This window comes from Onthophagus taurus, chromosome 3 (genome assembly GCF_036711975.1).
Source record: "Onthophagus taurus isolate NC chromosome 3, IU_Otau_3.0, whole genome shotgun sequence".
Taxonomy (NCBI): domain Eukaryota; kingdom Metazoa; phylum Arthropoda; class Insecta; order Coleoptera; family Scarabaeidae; genus Onthophagus; species Onthophagus taurus.
In genome coordinates this window covers 5,312,746-5,332,175 of record NC_091968.1, presented here as the reverse complement: position 1 = coordinate 5,332,175, position 19,430 = coordinate 5,312,746, and the positions used below count along the sequence as shown (strand labels likewise).

General features: G+C 37.6%; 1 protein-coding gene and 1 non-coding gene across 4 annotated transcripts in view; both read left to right on the top strand.

Moving 5' to 3' along the window:
- LOC111422288 (FERM and PDZ domain-containing protein 4) overlaps positions 1-19,430 on the top strand; it is an 87,853-nt gene that overhangs the window by 9,481 nt on the left and 58,942 nt on the right. The window lies entirely within an intron of this gene.
- TRNAM-CAU (transfer RNA methionine (anticodon CAU)) lies at positions 8,961-9,033 on the top strand. The gene has a single exon. It is a non-coding gene; the product is annotated as a tRNA-Met (tRNA).

Sequence of the window (19,430 nt, the reverse complement as noted above, 5' to 3'; positions counted from 1 at the left end):
TGGATTATTTTAATACACACCATCGATCAAAGTTGTTCGTAGGAAATATTACTTTATACCATTAATCAAAGCGCCCTTATTACGTAGGCTTAGTTGAGTTCTCTGGATATACACACGCAAAGAGCTCAACGTATTGGAAGTAATATCCGTTTGAGCCTATATCCTTTGATCGTAAACCGCTAATTTACTGCCACTACCCCGAAAATGCTCGTTTGAGAAGTTTACGGAAATAGATTTCTCGAGATATGAATCACCTCCTTCAAGGTTAACGATAAAAATTTATTTAATAATAACGATTAATAATTGGACCGCGTTATACATCACTTGACTAAGCGACATTTTTAGAGATTTTAGAGTTAAGGTTTATGAATATTGCAATTTTGAATCTTAGAAAACAAAGGATTTTATTTTGTTTTAACTTTATGGATTATTTTATTAATTATATTTGTAGGAAATTTGTTATTCTTCGCCAATTCAGAAATGTAATTAAATTCAGAGATTTTGTGAAAGAGGGTAATTAAAAATTCTTTCAATAAAAAATCGGAAGCTAGACAATTTTTGTGATATGGGATGATTCGAGTCGTGTGGCTGTAGAAGAATTTTTTCTATAAATGTTAAAATTAATCTTATTTTCTATATTATTAAGTGTTAGATCTAAGAAATTTAAAACGTGATCATTTTCTTTTTGGGTTAGGTATTTATGAAATTCGTCCAAGATGCTAAGATTTCCCTCCCATATACAAAAAATGTTATCCACATATCTTATCCACTTATAATTGTCGTAGGTAATTAATAAAAACAGGAATTTAATCAAATCCCTAAGAGATTTGATCAATTCACTGGAGATGTTAAAATGATAGTTAGTTAGTCTCATTTCACTAAGAAAATCAAGAGATTTGGTCAAATCCCTAAGCTGATTTGGTGAAATGACAAAAATTTAATTTTTAAACAGTTTGTTTAAAGCGTTTAGCGTTTTAAAACATCGTCCCAAGTTAGAGGGCGCTGCTAGAACAACTCACACACCAGTTAGTCCCGAGTAAACACTACGCAAGGTCGTTCAATTACACGCATGGTAAAAAATGGATTCGTATGAAGGGAAAAATCAAACACAGACCGCATTTGTGTGTGAAGAACAGTTTGCTGACGTTATTAAAACGATTTTAGAAAGCCGGGATAGTAAAGAAAAGCCCTTATGGACTCCTGTAAGCAGTGGCGCGCCGTGGTAAATGATCGCCGGGGTGCGAACTCATTTTTGGCGCCCCAAATTCGTATTGAAATAAGATACAAACATTGGAACAACAAGTAATTTATAAAATATATTTTTTATACTAATTTATTACAATTTGCAAAATATTTATAAAAAATTAAACACAAAAAAAACCAACACTAGAAACTTTCGGGTTTTGCCGTGCGTCTTTTAATAAAAGGTTTGACGTTTCGGATGCCATGTTGCAACCTTCTTCAGAAACAGGGTTGGAAGTGTTAGTTATAACTGGCGATAGTGGAGACCCCATGGCTGCCCCTTCGAACTGCTCGTAAAATTCTCCTTTCCAGCTGAAATACGTCGACGATAAGCAATACTCCACCAGATCTGGCACGTATTCTGGTAAACCCTCCGGAATGAGTTTTCGGCGAAGACCCTCTACAGCATCCTTAACTGGTACCCTAGTAAAAAGGGATTCCATATCGAAACTTACCAACATATCCCCAACATATCCAGCTTTACACCTTTTACCGATTCCACAAAATGTGTAGAATCGCTGACATACGATTCCGTGTTACCTGTAAAGGGAGACAGAATCTTTGTAAGATGTTTGGCCAGCTGGTATGTTGGGGAGTTGATGGCGCTGACGATAGGGCGGAGGGGGACGTCTGGTTTGTGAATCTTCGGTAGTCCGTAGATTCTTGGTGGTACCGTCGCCTGCACAAACAAACCTTTCTGCTGTTCTGCTGGAATTCCTGGGGATTTTATCAGTTCCTTCATTTTTCTTACGATTTTGTCTGTGGGTTCTTGATCTTCCTGTAGGTGGCTGGGTGCAGTAGGTTCAACATTTTGTCGTCGTATTCTTTCCTGTCCATAACAACAGTGGCATTCCCCTTGTCTGCTGGTAACACGACGATTTCTGACTTTTCTTTTATAGATCGGAGTGCCTTCTTTCACCAACCGTCAAGTTGGATTTTGGTGGTTTTGCTGACTTCAGTACTCTCGTAACTTCTTGTCGGATCTCTTCGGCTTTCAGTGTAGGCATCCCTCGAACAGCTGCTTCCACTTCGCAGATGATTTCCTCCTTTGGGACCTTCTTCGGGGCGATTGCGTAGTTCAATCCCTTGGCGAGCACAGAGGTTTCGTCTTTCGTTAGTGGGATATTCGATCTGTTAATGACGATTGTTTCTACTGGTAAACTATTACCTTTCTTCTTTTGCGACCGGCGTTCCAGAGATTCAAGCTTCTTAATGTGCGTGTCACGGGTCTTCTGAAATTCGCGATCAGCCTTCTCCATTGTTATTACATTATCAGGACCACGGGACAAAATTCAGCTTTCTACGTCCTTTAACTTCGAAAAGAGCTGCAGAAGTAGCAATAGAGCTATTAAAAATCTTTCTGGAAGTTGGTTGTCCTAAAATATTACAAAGTGATAACGGCCGTGAGTTTACGGCTGCTGTTATACAAGAACTAACCGCTATGTGGCCAACATGCTAAATTGTTAATGGTAGGCCTAGACATCCAGCAAGTCAAAGATCGGTTGAACGGTCGAATCAAGATGTAGAAGCTATGTTACGAGCTTGGCTAATAGACAATGGTACAAAAAACTGGGGTATTGGTTGTTATTTTGTACAATTTCAGAAGAACTCCTCTTTTCACCGTATTATTAAACGATCACCGTACAAAGCGTTATTTGGAACAGAGCCAAAAATAGGCCTACACTCTACTCATATTCCAGCAGAATTACTTGAAAAGCTTGTTACTGAAGAAGACCTAGACCAATTTATTAAACAGCAACAAACTGACGAAACTGACAATTCTGAAGATGTTCCAGCTACTGAAAATAATGATTTTTCAACGCAAGTTTCAACAGAGAATTTATTAACAGCGGAACCAACTTTTTCGATTCAAGAACTCGATCCTGTTCTTGACCCTACTTCAGCTCCCATATCGGCTGATACAACACCTGTATTGTTAGGTGCATCAAAAGGTGCAGCACTAGACGGAGAAGAAAAAACGCTTTGTATTGTTTGTGAAAATACGGTAGAAGGAGGAGACGAGTCAACAGTTTTATGCTATTTAATATGCCAAAATCAAGAAAATATAAAAATGTACTTCTTCGAAGAAATTTAAAGATTTGTTAGTGGGTTCCGCCGTTTTGATTGATGTTCCGAAGGTTGACAGAGGTCCATTGGATGCGAACAACAGTATGGGTATCGTATTAAATACGAAAAACAATTTATTTCAAATTGGTACTTCGGTAGGAATAATAAAAGATTGGCTTCCTAAAAACGCTCTTCAAATAGCTACTACCACATATAATGATTCCGTCCTACCGATTACGTTGAGTTTGCGTGAAATCGCTAGAAAATTGTCCTTATTCGGAGGTCAAGGATTCAAGTGTTTTTGTGAAAAATCAAAAGTACAATGTAAAACGAATAGATGTATGTGCAAAAAAAATAATATGCTTTGTAACTCGAGATGTCACAAATCCACAACATGTGTCAATACAAAATAAATTAATATTTTAATTATTATCATGATAAATCTTTTAATATACTTAACTTAAAAATTAAGTTTTTGTCATTTCACCAAATCACATTAGGCATTTGATCAAATCCCTTGATTTTCTTAGTGAAATGATAATAACTAACTATCATTTTAACATCTGCAGTGAATTGATCAAATCTCTTAGGATTTTGATTAAATCCCTGTTTTTATCATTTCCCTGCGACATAAAAATATAATAATAATAATATTTATTGATACAAAATCGCCACACTGGCATAGTACAAGTCAACATAAAAAGATATTCAAAAGAATTAATTTTTAATTATATGCTTTCTGAAAGGATTCTGTTTTGTCATAATATAATTATTTTCATAATCGTCCAAGAATGTATCTGCCAAAATGCCGGATAATGGCATACCCATGGGTAAACCATCGGAAACTTTATAAATTTTGTTGAAATTACAATAATTTTGGGTAACAATGTGTTTCAGGATTTTATTGAAGTCATTAACGTTTTTAAAAATAAATGATTTTTGAACATTTTATTAGTGAGATCCTAAACGAAATCGATTGAAATATTTGAGTAAAGGTTTACTATATCAAACGAGATTAGCACTCTATTATTAAGTTCCAAACCTTCTACTTCCTTTATAAATTGCAATGAATTCAATATAGAATAATTTGGTTTAAAATTCATTTCTTTAAACATATTTAACATGAAATATGCTAGTTTATATGTAGGTGAGTTATTATAAGAAGTTATAGGTCTTATTGGTATATTTTGTTTATGAAGCTTAGGTAAGGCATACAGTTTTGGGATATTTGGGTTCATATGTATAAACAGAGTGCTGAAAAAGTTTGATTGGATTATCTTACTGTTATTATTTATATGTGGCGAATACTTAATCAATGTGTCCCTACTTTTATTAATAATTTCTCTGGTTTTACGAATAACTGCTTCTAAAGGGTTCCGCTCTAGTTGAACATAGTTATTTTCTTTCATAAATTGATTAGTTTTTTCTATGTATTCATCTTTACTTATTATAACAATGTCTGCGCCTTTATCGGCTTTAACATATATTGCATTATTTTCTTTTAGTTTGTTTTTAATAGATTTTATATTTTTCCAGTGTTGATCATGAGAGAAATCTTTATTTTTACTTCTTAATTTCTTTTCTGTTTTTTTGATATAGGGAATAAGATCGTTTTTTATATTATTGCATTCTGGATTATTCTTAATAATATGTATTATCAAATTCTATTGTTGCGTTCGGTAATAGTATATTAAAAAACAAGTTTCGTAAGACACGCTTGAAATGCACGAATTCAAGTTGAAAAACGAGTGGCGAAGCCACGAGTTTTTTATTGAATGAGTGCTTTAAGTCTTATGAAACGTGTTTTTTATGCTATTTTTTGTAATTCGTGTTTTTATACTTTTTTTTTAACAAAAATAAAGTAAATTTTGGCAATGTAGGGAAATAGGTATGTAGCAGTTGGTAACACTGGAACACTTGAAAATAGAAATTTTGAATTAGAAACTGTCAAACACAAAATATATTCACCTGAAAAAAATGTTTGATGTACACCTCCCAAAATAAGAGAAATTGCTCAGAGTCAATGTCCTCATCATTGTGGATTCGATGCTAAAAACGTGTTTAAACATCCATAGACAAAAATTGTCACATTGACAACTAGAAAAATTAATGACCCAATGTCACCAACTTGAACTGGTTCCATAAAATGTTACTAAAATCTCATTACAGCATCGGATGCTGTAAGGAGTCTCATTACAGCACCCGTTTGAGTACTGTTATAGCTTCCATTACCGTAGCGAATTACAAAAATTAATTTTCGGATTTAGTGGAAATTTATAACCCTTATTTAATAATTCATTTTCTTCCGGTGTTAATATAATATTTGTGAAGTTTTTAAATTAACCATTATCCTTGTAGTTACTGCTATCTTCCTTGTTCTTCTCTTCAGGTGAAAATTTGAGGGATTTTTTATTTTTTGTTTGAAGTGCTCGCAACTTTAATCTTTTCTTTCTCTTATCTTCATTTTTCACTTGTGTAGCCTGTGTTTTTATGTTGGTTGTCATTTCTTCCATTTCCAAGAAATGCATTCTCTCTCTTAAAATGCGATGGATCATGTTTAAATTCTCCCACTCTACAAATAGATTAACATCTCTCATCTTATCCATTTTACAAACGACAGCGGTAGGTAGCGTTAGTTAGCATAAAATATCACTATGTTGCATATTTTTATTGCACTAAAACTAGAACTAACACCTACAATATTTCTAGTTCTAGATCTAGTGTTAGTTCTAGTTTTACACTAGCACTATCAACTAGAATCATTCGGGTTTAGCCCTCTTGAGAGATGTGGGACTAAATCCGAATGTTTCTAGTTCTCAGTCTAGTATTAGTTCTAGTGGCAATAGTAGGTAGCGTTAGTTAGCATAAGATATTACTATGTTATATGTTTTTATTGAACTAAAACTAGAACGAGAACTAGAAACATTCGGGTTTAGTCGTGAAAAAAACTTTCAGTTGTCAATGTCAACTTTAATTTTATTATTATACAGGCTGTTCGGAAATGATGTGTACAACGCAAGACCACAAGTACCATGACCAAAAATATGATGATTTAACTCAACTTATCTATATACAAAATTGCTTAGTTTAGCCCCTAGAGAGCTTTAAAAATAACATATTTTTTAATTTTTTTTTAAATAAGTCGAAAAATTCTCAATGGATTTTATTCATTTTTTGGTCATGCGTTTGTATCAGTAGACTACAACTATTTGTGGAATAAACTCTAATTTCGAAAACTATAGGGTGCTTAAAAACTTTGTCACAAACACTGCCATTCTTTTTTTCTGAGTACTTACTTTAATTTAGAAACTATTTTCTCTCTTACAAAATTTCAGTTGGGTTTAGCCACACTAATAACGTTTTTTTTAATAGTTCGCTAGGTATAATTAATGTTAAAAACAAAAACAGTTTGTCATTTAAACTTGACAACGGTATTCGTATTTTTTGTTTTGCGTTTTATCTTTGATTCATCAAGAATGTTTAACGCCCTCTAGCGGCTAAACTAAACAATTTTGTATATAGATAAGTTGAGTTAAACCATCATATTTTTGGTCAAGGTACTTGTGGTCTTGCGTTGTACACGTCATTTCGGGACACCTGTATTCGTAATCTTCATAAAATAACCTTTAAAGTGAGTCCAAAGATGACACATTTATCTCAAAAACACCAAAAAGTTCGATCTTTCAACTATTAATTTTGACATATTTATCAACTTTATAAAATATCCTTTAAAATGAGTCCAAACTCGACATATTTAACTTTGATATTAATGCAGATACCATCACTTCCGGTTTGAAACGTCAACATCAATTTTGACATATTTGTCATCTTCATTAAAAAACCTTTAAAATGAGTCCAAAGATGACGCACTTATCTCAAAAAACAAAAAAGTTAGAATAAAAAACATTAAACCCGAAGTTAGCAAGAATGAAGATAGCAATTTAATTTTTAAATATTATACTAATCTTAATTTTTTATTTTTTTTTAATTATATTTTTGTTTTTGTGACAAATATTAAGTCATTTTATAAAAATTACAAATATGTCAAAATGACATTGACATTTCAAATCGGAAGTTGCTTATATCTCGAGTAATATTGGGATTAAACGTATCATGTTTGGACTCATTTTAAAGGATTTTTCACGACGATTACAAATATGTCAAAATTGACGTTGACATTCTTAAACGGAAGTTGACCATAACTTCATTAATATTGAAGATAAATATGTCGTGTTTGTACTCATTTTAAAGGATTTTTAATGAAGATTACAAATATGTCAAAATTGAGGTTGACATTTTAAACTTGAAGTTAATTATCATATAATACAAGTTTTATAACTGAACTTAATCTAGTGTTAGTCACTTTTTCGCACTTTCTGTTTATTTTTAACGTGTTTTTTTGGGAAATTTCACATTGATTAATCGTCGATTTTAATTCTTGAAATGATTAAATTTGTGCCACGACTTACAGAAACATCTGTATAATCGTAAAACGTTACGAGTGTCCAAACAGGTTCTGTGCTTGTGATAGCTCTCATCAGTGTTCTGTGATAAAAATGGACAGACACCAAACAATTTCCATGGTTTGAGCCTGTCTATAAATAATAATAGGTTTGTTCGAGCAGCGGCAAAACCAATCTGCAAATTGGGAGACGCATGCGCAGTATGGTAACGGTGTTCGAGCAGTAAATAAATCCCGAATTCTGACTTTTTCGACTACCAGTCGTGTGTTCGATCAGAATTTAGGATTAGTTGGGTACTGGTTGGGTATAGTTTTTACAATTTGCTGACTTTCGAAAAATTGTTGACGGATTGTGTACTGTCATGCGCAGTGGATACTTTGCGAGTTTGTTGGTAATAAACGTAGCATGTCGAGAGGGCGACACAATCGATTTATATTTGTAAACACAATATTCGCTTTATTAATCTGTAATTGTTGTTAACACGTTCTTAAGTACCTAGTATAAATCAGAGTATAAATAATCATGTCCGATATTTCGTCGTCAAGTGAAGATGTGCCGTTAGTAAATTTTGAGTCAAGTGATGATGACCTAGAAGGTGAATTACTTGATACACCAGTGCGAATAAGGCCAAAAAATGAAGAGTACTTCGAAATAACAGTACAACAGTATAGCGACTCAAAATTTATGGAACATTTTCGTTTGAGTAGAGTAGTTGCTGAAGATCTAGCAAATCGATTTAAAGCCAGCCAGTATTATAATTATCAAGCCGGAGGAAATGGAAAATTAACAGAAAAACAACATATATTAATATTTCTGTGGTTTGCTGGTCATCAGACGGCTTCTTTCCGAGATGTACCTGATAGATTTAATATTAGTATAAGTTCCCTACAAACTGTAATCCAGCGAACAGTGTATTTTATAAGCAACCTATCAGACGAAGTAATACAATGGCCATATACAATGTTTAATACAATGTTTTCATATTTTTACTGTTCGAGCTGTGACAAATATCGTACTAGTTCGCAATTAATCGTTACGTGCGCATCCGCATTCATGAATGCACTAATTTGTCACAAACTAATACCTAATTCTCTGCTCGAACAAACCTAATATTATTATTATAAATTTTGAATTTGTTTTTAATTTTGATAAGTTAAAGAGTCGTTATCTAGTTAAATAAAGCACACGGCCTCGGTAGCGCAGTAGGCAGCGCGTAAGTCTCATAATCTTAAGGTCGTGAGTTCGATCCTCACCCGGGGCATTTATTTTTACTATTTTTTGTTTAACTTAAAATCAATTTTTAAGCATTAATTTAATTTTTTAAAACTTTGATTCATTTTAAACGGTGTGCTTAGAAAATAAAATTAAATTTATTAAAGATAAAGTAAATAAAAATGAAATTCGCCGCGACGTTATCGATTCCGGTAATTTTCCCCTTCGCTTCCAGTCTCCTTACAAAAAGCAAAAACTAAAAGGGGTTCTCGGCGTAGTCTTTCAGCTTTAGAGGCGGGAAAAATTAAATTTTCGATGTCGGTCGAGTTATGGACAATTTAATTTTTGTAACTCAATTTTTTCGGGCTCCTTTTTTATTTCTTTTTCATTTTTTTTTTTAACAATCTCTTGATTTAAGTTAAAAAATTCGCCTTTTCACAACATTATCTACCTCTTTGTGAGTAAAAAAAAAGTTTCAAAAGTTTCTAACACGATATAAACTCGCGTTTACGCTATTTATAGTGATGCACATTTATAACGCGCGCGCTTTAACATCCGCTTCCGTTTTCAAGAGTCCCCCAGCTGGCCGGTCGAATAGAAAATATCCACTTGCATGGTACGCAAATGGAATGAAAGAGACTATTTTGCAACCTCCGTTATATAACAATGCGCGAGGATTACAAAGAATTCATTCAATTATAAAGTTTTAATAGAAATTTTGATCATAAAACTAAGATAAAAAGGAAATTATTTGTGAAAAATTATCATCTAGATTAAAACTGCTTTAAAATGAGACCAAACATGATATGGTTATATTTAAAAACAACGAAAATAAGATTATACATAGACACAAACAGAAATTCTCAACATCATTTTTTAGCACAGCTTTGATATTTAGATGGTTAAGCAGGGAATACAAACACTTTTAGGTGCTTGATGCTATTCACACGGCTTAGGAATGTGCAAAACTAACACGGCCGTTTTCGAAGACATCGGCCTTCCGCGGTCATCGCAGACATCAAAACGTTGAGAAGCTGGGTTTGAATCTCTAGTGAAATTTGTCCAAACCTGGTTGGTCCAGCATTCTAGCATTTTTCTTCTAAATTACAGTGCAACTAGAGTAATTTCAAAACTTTTTTCAAAATTTGCTATTTGCTCAATGAAATTCCAAACATTTTCTACAGTTTAGAATTTGACCTATGCAATTCCAGAATTTTCCCCGAAACTTGAACATTAGTCCATGTTACTTCGAGCATTCTCTTGCTATCTGAAGTCTTGCCACTGGCAACTCCATCATTTTTATTGTAAATTAAAGTTCTACCAGAGTAGAGGCTATTTTGCAACCTCCGTTATATAACATTGCGCGAGGATTACAAAGAATTCATTCAGTTATAAAGTTTTAATAGAAATTAAGAAATAACTAAAACTAAGCTAGAAAGGAAATTATATGTGAAAAATTATCATCTAGATTAAAAGTGCTTTAAAGTGAGACCAAACATGATATGGTTATACTTAAAAACAATGAAAATAAAATTATTTTGATATTTTTTCGATTAGTTTTAAGTAAGGATGTAAGACATAAAGGGATGTTGCAGTTAATTCGGGCGAGGTTGCGTTCTTTTGATGTTTTGTCGCAATGCAGCTCTTGAATAGGATTATGAATGGGATGAGTTGGGCTGGATATTTGGAAATTATCACCATAGAAACTTGAAAATTAAGCTTTTTGATGTTCGCGACGAAGGTTTATGTAAAGAAAGTAAAAAGTTGAAAATTTTAAATGTTAGAAAGGCTATCAAAAACGAAATAATTTGTTTAAACTTTCGTGGAAAAGTGTTCATGTCAGCAGAATGTCGAGGAGTGCTTCCGAGCAAACACATTGTGGAGCAGGATTTCTGCTCCACAATGTTGTTTCTGAGAATGCTCATATTAGGTTGGATGATGGCAACCCTGGGTATGTCACCAGAATGGAAGAAGGAAAGCTATCTAGAATGTTAATAAATAGGGACAGGAAGGAAGTAAGACCGAAGGGAAGATCACAGAATGGAAGGAGACACTCGATGTGGACGCAAGAAAAGTGTCGGTATAAAGGAATTGAAAGAGAGAGGTGAGAGATAGGTAGGTGTGGAGGTTGAAGATGAAGGAGGGCAAGATTCGCCAAGATTAGCGGAACTCTGCTTTAAGCAACTATCCGAATTTTCTTTTGCTCCACTTAGAACGAATAGTCTTCATAAGATAGACACAAACAGAAATCTTCAACATAGTTTTTTAGCACAGCTTTGATATTTAGATTGTTAAGCAGGGAATACAAACATTTTAAGGTACTTGATGCTATTCACGCTTAGAAATTAGTTCTTGTACAAAGCTAACACGGTCGTTATCGAAGACATCGGCCGGCCGCGGTCATCGCAGGCATCAAAACGTTGAGAAAGTGGGTTTGTAAGTCTAGTCAAATTTGTCCAACCCTGGTTGGTCCACCATTCTAACATTTTTCATTTAAATTACAGTTCAACTAGTTATTTAAAATTTTTTCAAAATTTGCTGCAATTTAGAATTTGGCCTATACATTTCCAGAATTTTTCCTGAAACTTAGACATTGGTCTATGTTGCTTCGAGCATATTTTTGCTATCTGTAGTCTTACCAATGGCAATTCCACCATTTTTATTGTAAATTAAAGTTTAACCAGAGTAGAGGCTATTTTGCAACCTCCGTTATATAACATTGCGTCAGGATTAAAAAAAATTATTTAGTTATAAAGTTTTAATAGCGATTTTGATTATAAAACTAAGATAAAAAGGAACTTTGCTTTAAAATGAGACCAAACATGATGTGGTTATATTTAAAAACAACTAAAATAAGATTATTTTGACATTTTTTCTTCTATTTTCAAATAAGGATGCAAGGCATAAAGGGATGTGCAGTTAATTCGGGTTAGGTTACGTTCCTTTAATGTTTTGTTACAATGGAGCTCTTGAATGGGATGGATTGAGTTGGGTATTTGGAAATGATCACCATAGAAACTTGAAACTCATGCTTTTTGGTGTTTGAAAATTTTAGAAGTTAGAAAGCCTATCAAAAATAAAAATATTGATTAATTTTCGTGGAAAAGTGTTCATATCTGTAGAACGTCGAAGAGTGTTTCCGAATAGACAATGCAGGATTTCTACTCCATAATGTCGTTTATGAGATTGCTGATATTAGCTAGGATGATGGCAACGTTGACTATGTTGCCAGAATGCAACAAGAAAAGCTATTTAGAATGCTAATAAATAGGAAAAGGCAGGAAGTAACTGACTGAGGGGAGACCACTGAGAAAATGGAAGGAGACACTCGATGTGGACGCAAGGGAAGTGCTCTTATATAGGAATTGGAAGAAAGAGGTTGAAGATGAAGCAGGCCAAACTTGGTTGGTCGAGGATTCTAGCATTTTTCTACTAAGTTACAGTTCTACCAGAATAATTTCAAAATTTGCTCTTTGGCCTATGCAATTTCAGAATTTTTGCTGAAACTTGGACATTCGTCCTTGTTACTTCGAGCATTTTCCTGATATCTAGCCTCTTACCAATCGCAATTCCAGCATTTTTAAAGAAAGTAATTGCAAAATTTTTTTTTCAAATTTATAATTTAGTCAATATAATTCTGAACTTGTTCAATGTAATTCCAGACATTGTAACGTTTTTTTTATTTAGTAAAAATTAAAAATTCATTTAGTTTAAATATTTGTATTTTGGGTTTCATAATTTTGGGGATATATTTTTCTGTTTTGGTTTTACGTGTTCTTTGGCGAAGCGGGTTTTTTTCGGCGAGGCGAATTTCGGGTCGACGGATTGATAAACGCGGATTGAAATCAATTTTATCTCCAAAATTAAGGGTTGTTTGTGTCGTGCCCTCCAAATTATTTGGGATCGGAGATAATAGTTGAAATTTCGACTAAAGATTTGGATAATTAGTTATTCTGTCGTACTCCTTGTGAGGATTAATTTAATTCGGTTTTTGGGGACGGTTTTTATTGTTGCTTTTTTTTTAAAAGCGTTTTGTTATATTGTAGTATCGGACGAAACGGTAAGCAATTTAATTTTTTTTGTAACCGTAGTCACATGAGATTTTTACGATTTTCTAGCTTTTTTTTTTGGTCCAAATCATTACGACCTCACGCGTCGTCCGACAATTTCGAAAGGCCGCCATATTTACCATTTTTCAACCATTGGGATTTATTGAAAATTACCGAAAACATCGCTATCAGGTCAGATCTATCTTTGTTTATCGCCGAGAAAAAAAAATCCGCAGAACGCGTTCGTCGACAAAAATTATCTTCCTTTATTTTTCTTTATTATCGAACTTTAAATAGAACATTAAATTTCTTTTTCTTAAGAGAAAAACAATATTTTTACATTAGTTATTCAATATAAATTTCATTACTTACTTTTTTTCTTGTAAAATCTTCGGTTACTCGAGTAAACCATCGATTAATTCATTACAATTTTAGAATTTGGATACTTACTTTTTTTAATTTACAATTATTTATATTTTGAGTTTTACTCTATTATACAGGGTCATCCACGACGACCGTTCATAGAACTTTACAGGGTTCTGGCCAATACAAAAATTTTGAAAATTCAGATTTAAGTATTATTAATTGCGTTCTCTTCGATTAAAATATTTTCAGATTTCTAGCACTTCCGGTTATACCGGAAGTCGCCACCTACTTTATTTTTTTAAATGGAACACCCTGTATATTTTTACATATTTGGATTTGTCTGTTTTCAGGGTTTATAAATAAGTTTACTTTTTGCAATTTGATTCGGCCGTTCTCGAGTTATTCGAATTTTTCCAGAAAAATCTGCTCCAGCAGACATTTGTTCAAAAAATCAGAGAACACTCGATTTTTGGGATATCAATTTAGGATTCAGAATATGCGTAAGCAACATGATGGAGTACGTTTTGGTGCCGAGTACTGCTGTCTAGATCGTTTGGTCACTTTACTACGGCACGTTAACTTTTCGAACTTTGGAAATACCATAACTTCATTTTTTTAAATGGCACCCCCCATATTTTATTACTTAGTCGTCTTCGGTGTCTCATTTTACATCTTTTATATTCCATATATCCTATACCTAACATTTATAGTTTGGGAAATAATTAGGGTTTTTTGAAAAATGCACACATATCATATCGATATTTAACCTAGTGTGCCATGAATACCTAGTGTGACCTAGTGTATAACCATATGAACTGCTAAAAAGCTATGAACAGCTTTTTACTAAAATATTTTCAGGTTCCGGGTGCTTGCGGTTACACCGGAAGAGGTGACAATTTTCTTATTTCAAATGGAACACCCCGTATTTCATTACATTTTTGAAATTTTTGTTCAATTTTAGGCCCCTGTATGTTGCAGCCGACACGTACGCGCAATTATTTGGTTGCACTCTCCATAAATTATTATCAAATTCAAATAATCCTCATTACTAAATTCCAAACGTGGCATTTCTGGAGAACAGATCACTACAAAAAGTAACCTAGTCATCACATCAACAGAAATAAACCATAGCTTTAGCAAATGTCAAACTATTTACTCTTTCCTTACAGATCCTCTGATAATACATAATCACAACAACATTCCCAACACAAAATTTTTTTTCCGGCGCTCAAAGTAGATGATTTATAACCAGAGCCGCGACGTTGTCGGGCAACTCATTGGCGGCTCGTCGCCTTACGGTAGAGACTCGGGCCACATGGACCACATCACGCCACATATAGTATACCACGCCACTGGTTGAGTTTTAGTCGGACAATCGGCCAAACACGTATTGAAGGCTGCACCGCAGAGAACCCCCCAAATTTTACATGGGCCAGCATTCAACCAGTATCGTTACGTTGCGGCACATCGATGTGCTCGATAGAAGCATGTTACTACTACGCTATAACCCGTTTGCTGCTCTATACAGATGGTGACATCAACAGCCCGAATCGTCGCGGCTCTGTTTATAACTTATAAAAAGTAACGTTGTATAAGTACGAAGGCTTTCACGACCGGTGTGAATTAAACTAAAATTAGAACTAAAACTAGAACTAACACTAGAAACTAATTAATTAAGTTTATTGCTACAAAATCAGCATTACATTCCACAAACAATTAAATTTTAACAATACTACAATTACATATATCACATTACAATACAATACATTTTATTTCCTATCCCACCCCTCCCCATCTCCTCCCCGCATCTCCCTACGCTGCCTTGTCGCCACCACCTCCCTCATCCATTCTCTTCCCTCTGCCCTCTCCCCCAGCACCTGCTTCCAGCCGATCACCTCCTCTCTTAGCTCGTAACACTCCCTCAGTAGGTGCTCCAACGACTCCCACTCCCCCCCACATAGCCTACAACCCCTCTCATCATCTCTCATCCAATACCTATTCGCTCTCTCCTCATTGCCGCATCTGAATCTTGCCACCATCCTCTTCCCCTCCTCATCCCCCTCCACCGACAGGTACTTCGGCAATCCCTCCGTTATTATTTCCTCGTACTTAGGGTTGTACCTGCTCTCCCTTATCTGCCCCCTTCTTTCTTGCCTCTGTACATCTCTATCCCTGCTCTCCAGCTCTTTCCACATCTCAATCCCTTCCCTCCTTCTATCATCTACCGCTTTCACTGAGTACCCCACCCTTCTGAAATATTCCTCCCTTCCTCGTTGCCCGTAACCCCCTTTCCCTGCCTTAATCTCTTTCCAGCACTCCCCCAAAATTTTACATTGAGACTTCCCTTCAACCCTCTCCTCAAAACGTACCGCCCTTTTACCCGCCTCCACTCTTAACTTATCAACCTTCACCTCTTCTCTGACTATGTACTCCGGCGTCTCTTTTGCCAACCCCAAAACCCATCTCCAATACCTAGCCTGTACGCCTTCCAACAGCCCTTGCTCTTTCCACCCCCAAAGCTCCGCCCCGTACATCATAACAGTTCTAATCAAGCACTCGAATATCATCTTCCTTTTTCCTATATCCCTTCCAAGTAATCTCTCTCCCCACCCCCAGACCTGCCCCATCACCTTATTCGCCTTCTTGGCCATTGCCCTCACATGCGCGCCTTCCTTGTTGTCCTCTCTAAATCTGTACCCCAAATATGTGTACTCCCTCACCTCCTCTATCTCCTTCCCTTCCCACCTCCAATCTTCGCTCTTCCTTCTACCCCCTTTACAGAACTTCATAACCTTTGTCTTTCCTACATTCACCTCCAGAGCCTTCCCCCTAAAGTAACTCTCCAAACTCCGCATCATCGCCTTCATCTCCTTCGCCTCTCTCGCCACTACCACCAAATCGTCCGCGTAAGCCAGTGAATGCACCTTCCTCCTCCCTACAACCACACCTCCCATCTGCCCACCGGTCAATCTGTCTTCCATGTCTGCGGTATACAAGGCAAACAGAGCGGGACTAAGTGGACATCCCTGCCTCAGACCCCTCGTTGTCCAGAACCTATCCGTTAACTCGTCCCCCACCTTTACCCTAGCTATCGTCTCTGCGTATATCTCCCTCACCCTGTTTATTGTCCCACCAGTAATCCCTCTCCTCCTCATCTCCTCCCATAACTTCCCTCTATTCACCTTATCAAAAGCTGCCTTTAGATCTATGAATAGGGCGTAAAGCTTCCCTCCCTTCCCTTCCAGCTCTTTATCCACCAAGTGCTTCAATATGTACACGTTATCTATCGCGCCCCTTCCCTTTCTAAATCCTGCCTGTCCGTCCGGTAAGATCCCTTTCTCTTCCATCTCTTCCTCCAACCTCTGCAGCAGCGCCTTCGCATATATCTTGTACGCCGAGTCCATTAAGCTAATTCCCCTATAACTTTCCACTACTCCCTTCACTCCCTTCTTGTACAAGGGGCTTATTATCGCCGTCCTCCATCCAATCGGAAACCCTTCCCCTTCCCAAACTTTGTTCAGCGCTTCCAACAACTTTCCCCTCACTTCTCCCGTTGCCTCCAGCCATGCCTCATTCTGGACACCGTCCTCCCCTGGAGCCTTCCCCCTCTTTAGTCCCCCCAACGCCGCCTCCATTTGTTCCCCGGCCATCTCCTCTCCTCTCCGTCCCCCTGTATCTACCTCCTCTACCCGCCTCTCTTCTTCCCCCTCCAGCAGACCCTTGAAGTAATCTCTCCACTCCGTCATTTGTATTTCACTGGTAATTTCCTCTCGTACCTTCCTTATTTTGTTTATATATTTCCAAACTTCACCCTCTTGTCTCACCCTTCTAATCTCTTCCGCCTCCCTCTCCCTCAATTCTTTCTTTTTTCTTTTGCATATCTCTTTATATCCCCTCAATGCTTCCCTATATTCTTCCACCCCCGCCAACCCTCTCCGCCACTGTCTCAACTTCCTTCTCGCCTCTCTCTTCGCCCCCATGCACTCACCATCCCACCATTCGTTCCTGCCTAGCTTTGCACTGCCCCCTCGTACGTACTCTTTCTTCGATATCGCTTCTCCCACCACCCGCGCCAGCTCGTCCACCCCCCTAGACATCTCCACTCTCCGTCGCCACCCTTCCAACTTTTCCCTAAAGTGTTCTATCCCTCTTTCCGACCAGTCAGCCCTTATACTTTTTCTTTCCCGATTCAAACTCCCTCTCCCCCACGCGCCCCTTAGTACCAATTCCAGCGGTTGGTGATCCGATTCTACTGATTCTCCCACCCTGAAGCTTTCCACCCTATCCCACATCTCTTGGTCCACCACCACGTAATCAATTACCGACGCCCCCCTTGCCCCTGTATATGTGTACTCCCCTTCTTCTCCCTCCTCCTTATTGCCGTTCAGTATCTCCCATCCGTTCTTCTCCACCCACTGCAACAATTCTCTTCCTTCCCCATTCTGCACTTTATCCTTCGACCCTCGCCCCCTCTCCTCTCCCCATGTCCCCAGCCTTCCTCCCCCTTCCCCCACTCTCGCGTTGAAGTCTCCTCCCATTATTATATACCCCTCCTTCCCTTCTCCAACCATCCCATCCCATTGATTCTTTGTCTCCTTCATAGATCTGCTGTACACCGTGACTATTTGCACCTTTTCCCTTCCCAGCCTGATCTCCCTCTTCACCATCCCTTTTTTTCTCCACTCCGCCTCCATCTCGCTTTCCTCCACCCTCCCCCTGCTGATTCCAGTTATAATTCCACCACTCGCCCTCCCTTTCTTGCACCTCCTTTCTGCATGAACGCAGTCCCATCTGTACCCCCCTGGCATTTTCCCCTTTATCCTCTCCCACCCCGCTTCGTCTACCCATGACTCCGCCAAACAGATCACGTCAAAGCCCTTCAAATATTCCCAGAACTGCGTTCCTTTATTCGTTACACCTGCCACATTCCAAAACACCACTTTCGTCCGGCCCCTGTCTCCCACCAACTCGCTCGTATCCTTTGCCATTCCTCCTTCCCCCCCCTCACCTAGTTTTTTGGTAAATTCCCCCGGACCTTTTCCATTACCACACCCTCTCCTTCATAATCAGTCATCTTGTCCCTTCTCTCCAACTCCCTCACCCTCTGTGGACACTCCTTGCTCCCAGCTTCATGATCCCCCTTCATCCCTACCTCCCTGCAGTTTGCGCATGCCGGGTTCTGTCCCTTCTGTTTGCACTCTCTATATTCATGTCCCTCAGTCGCACAATGTCCGCACCTCTTTCCGTTCTTGCATCTACCTTGCACATGCCCATATCTTTGGCATCTATAACACCTAGTCAGCCCCCTGTAATCCTCTACTCCGCATGATCTCAGCCCCAGATACACCCTCCCTCTCCTCAACAGCCCAACCCTCAGCCTCGCCGTCACTTCCATCACATAATTTACCAGATCCTCCCCCTTTCGCCCCGTTTTGAACTTAATCTTCGCCCCTTTCAAAAACTCCTCATACCCCATCCCCAAGCTTTCCCCTTCCAAGTTCTTCTCCCACATCTGCCTCATTATCTTTTCCTCCTCCGTTTCCCTTGGCACACCAAATACCACAATCTTCGGGTCTAGCTTCCTCGTCTCCCTTATAGACCACCCTGCCCTCTTTCCCATCTCCTCCTTTATCAGGTCTACGTCCCTCTTGGACTCCCCCTCTACCAACACCCTATTTCCCTTCGTTCCCCACACCGCATTTACCCTTAGATCCCCCTCTTTTCCCTTTAATCCTTCCATCACCTCCGCCTTCAAATCCCTTCCCTCACCGTCTTCCTTCCCTTCCCCTCTCTGATCTTCAATAACTATCACCCTTCCTTTAGCACGTCTTCTATCTTTCCCTACAACCCCCGCGTAGTTTCTGCCCAACAACCCCCTTCCTCATATCTTTCCTTCCCGGTAATCAAGTTTTTCATCTCCTCCATCCTTTTCTCCATTTCCGTCTCCGAAACGTCAAACCTTTTATTAAAAGACGCACGGCAAAACCCGAAAGTTTTTAGTGTTAGTTCTAATTTTAGTTTAAGTAACGTT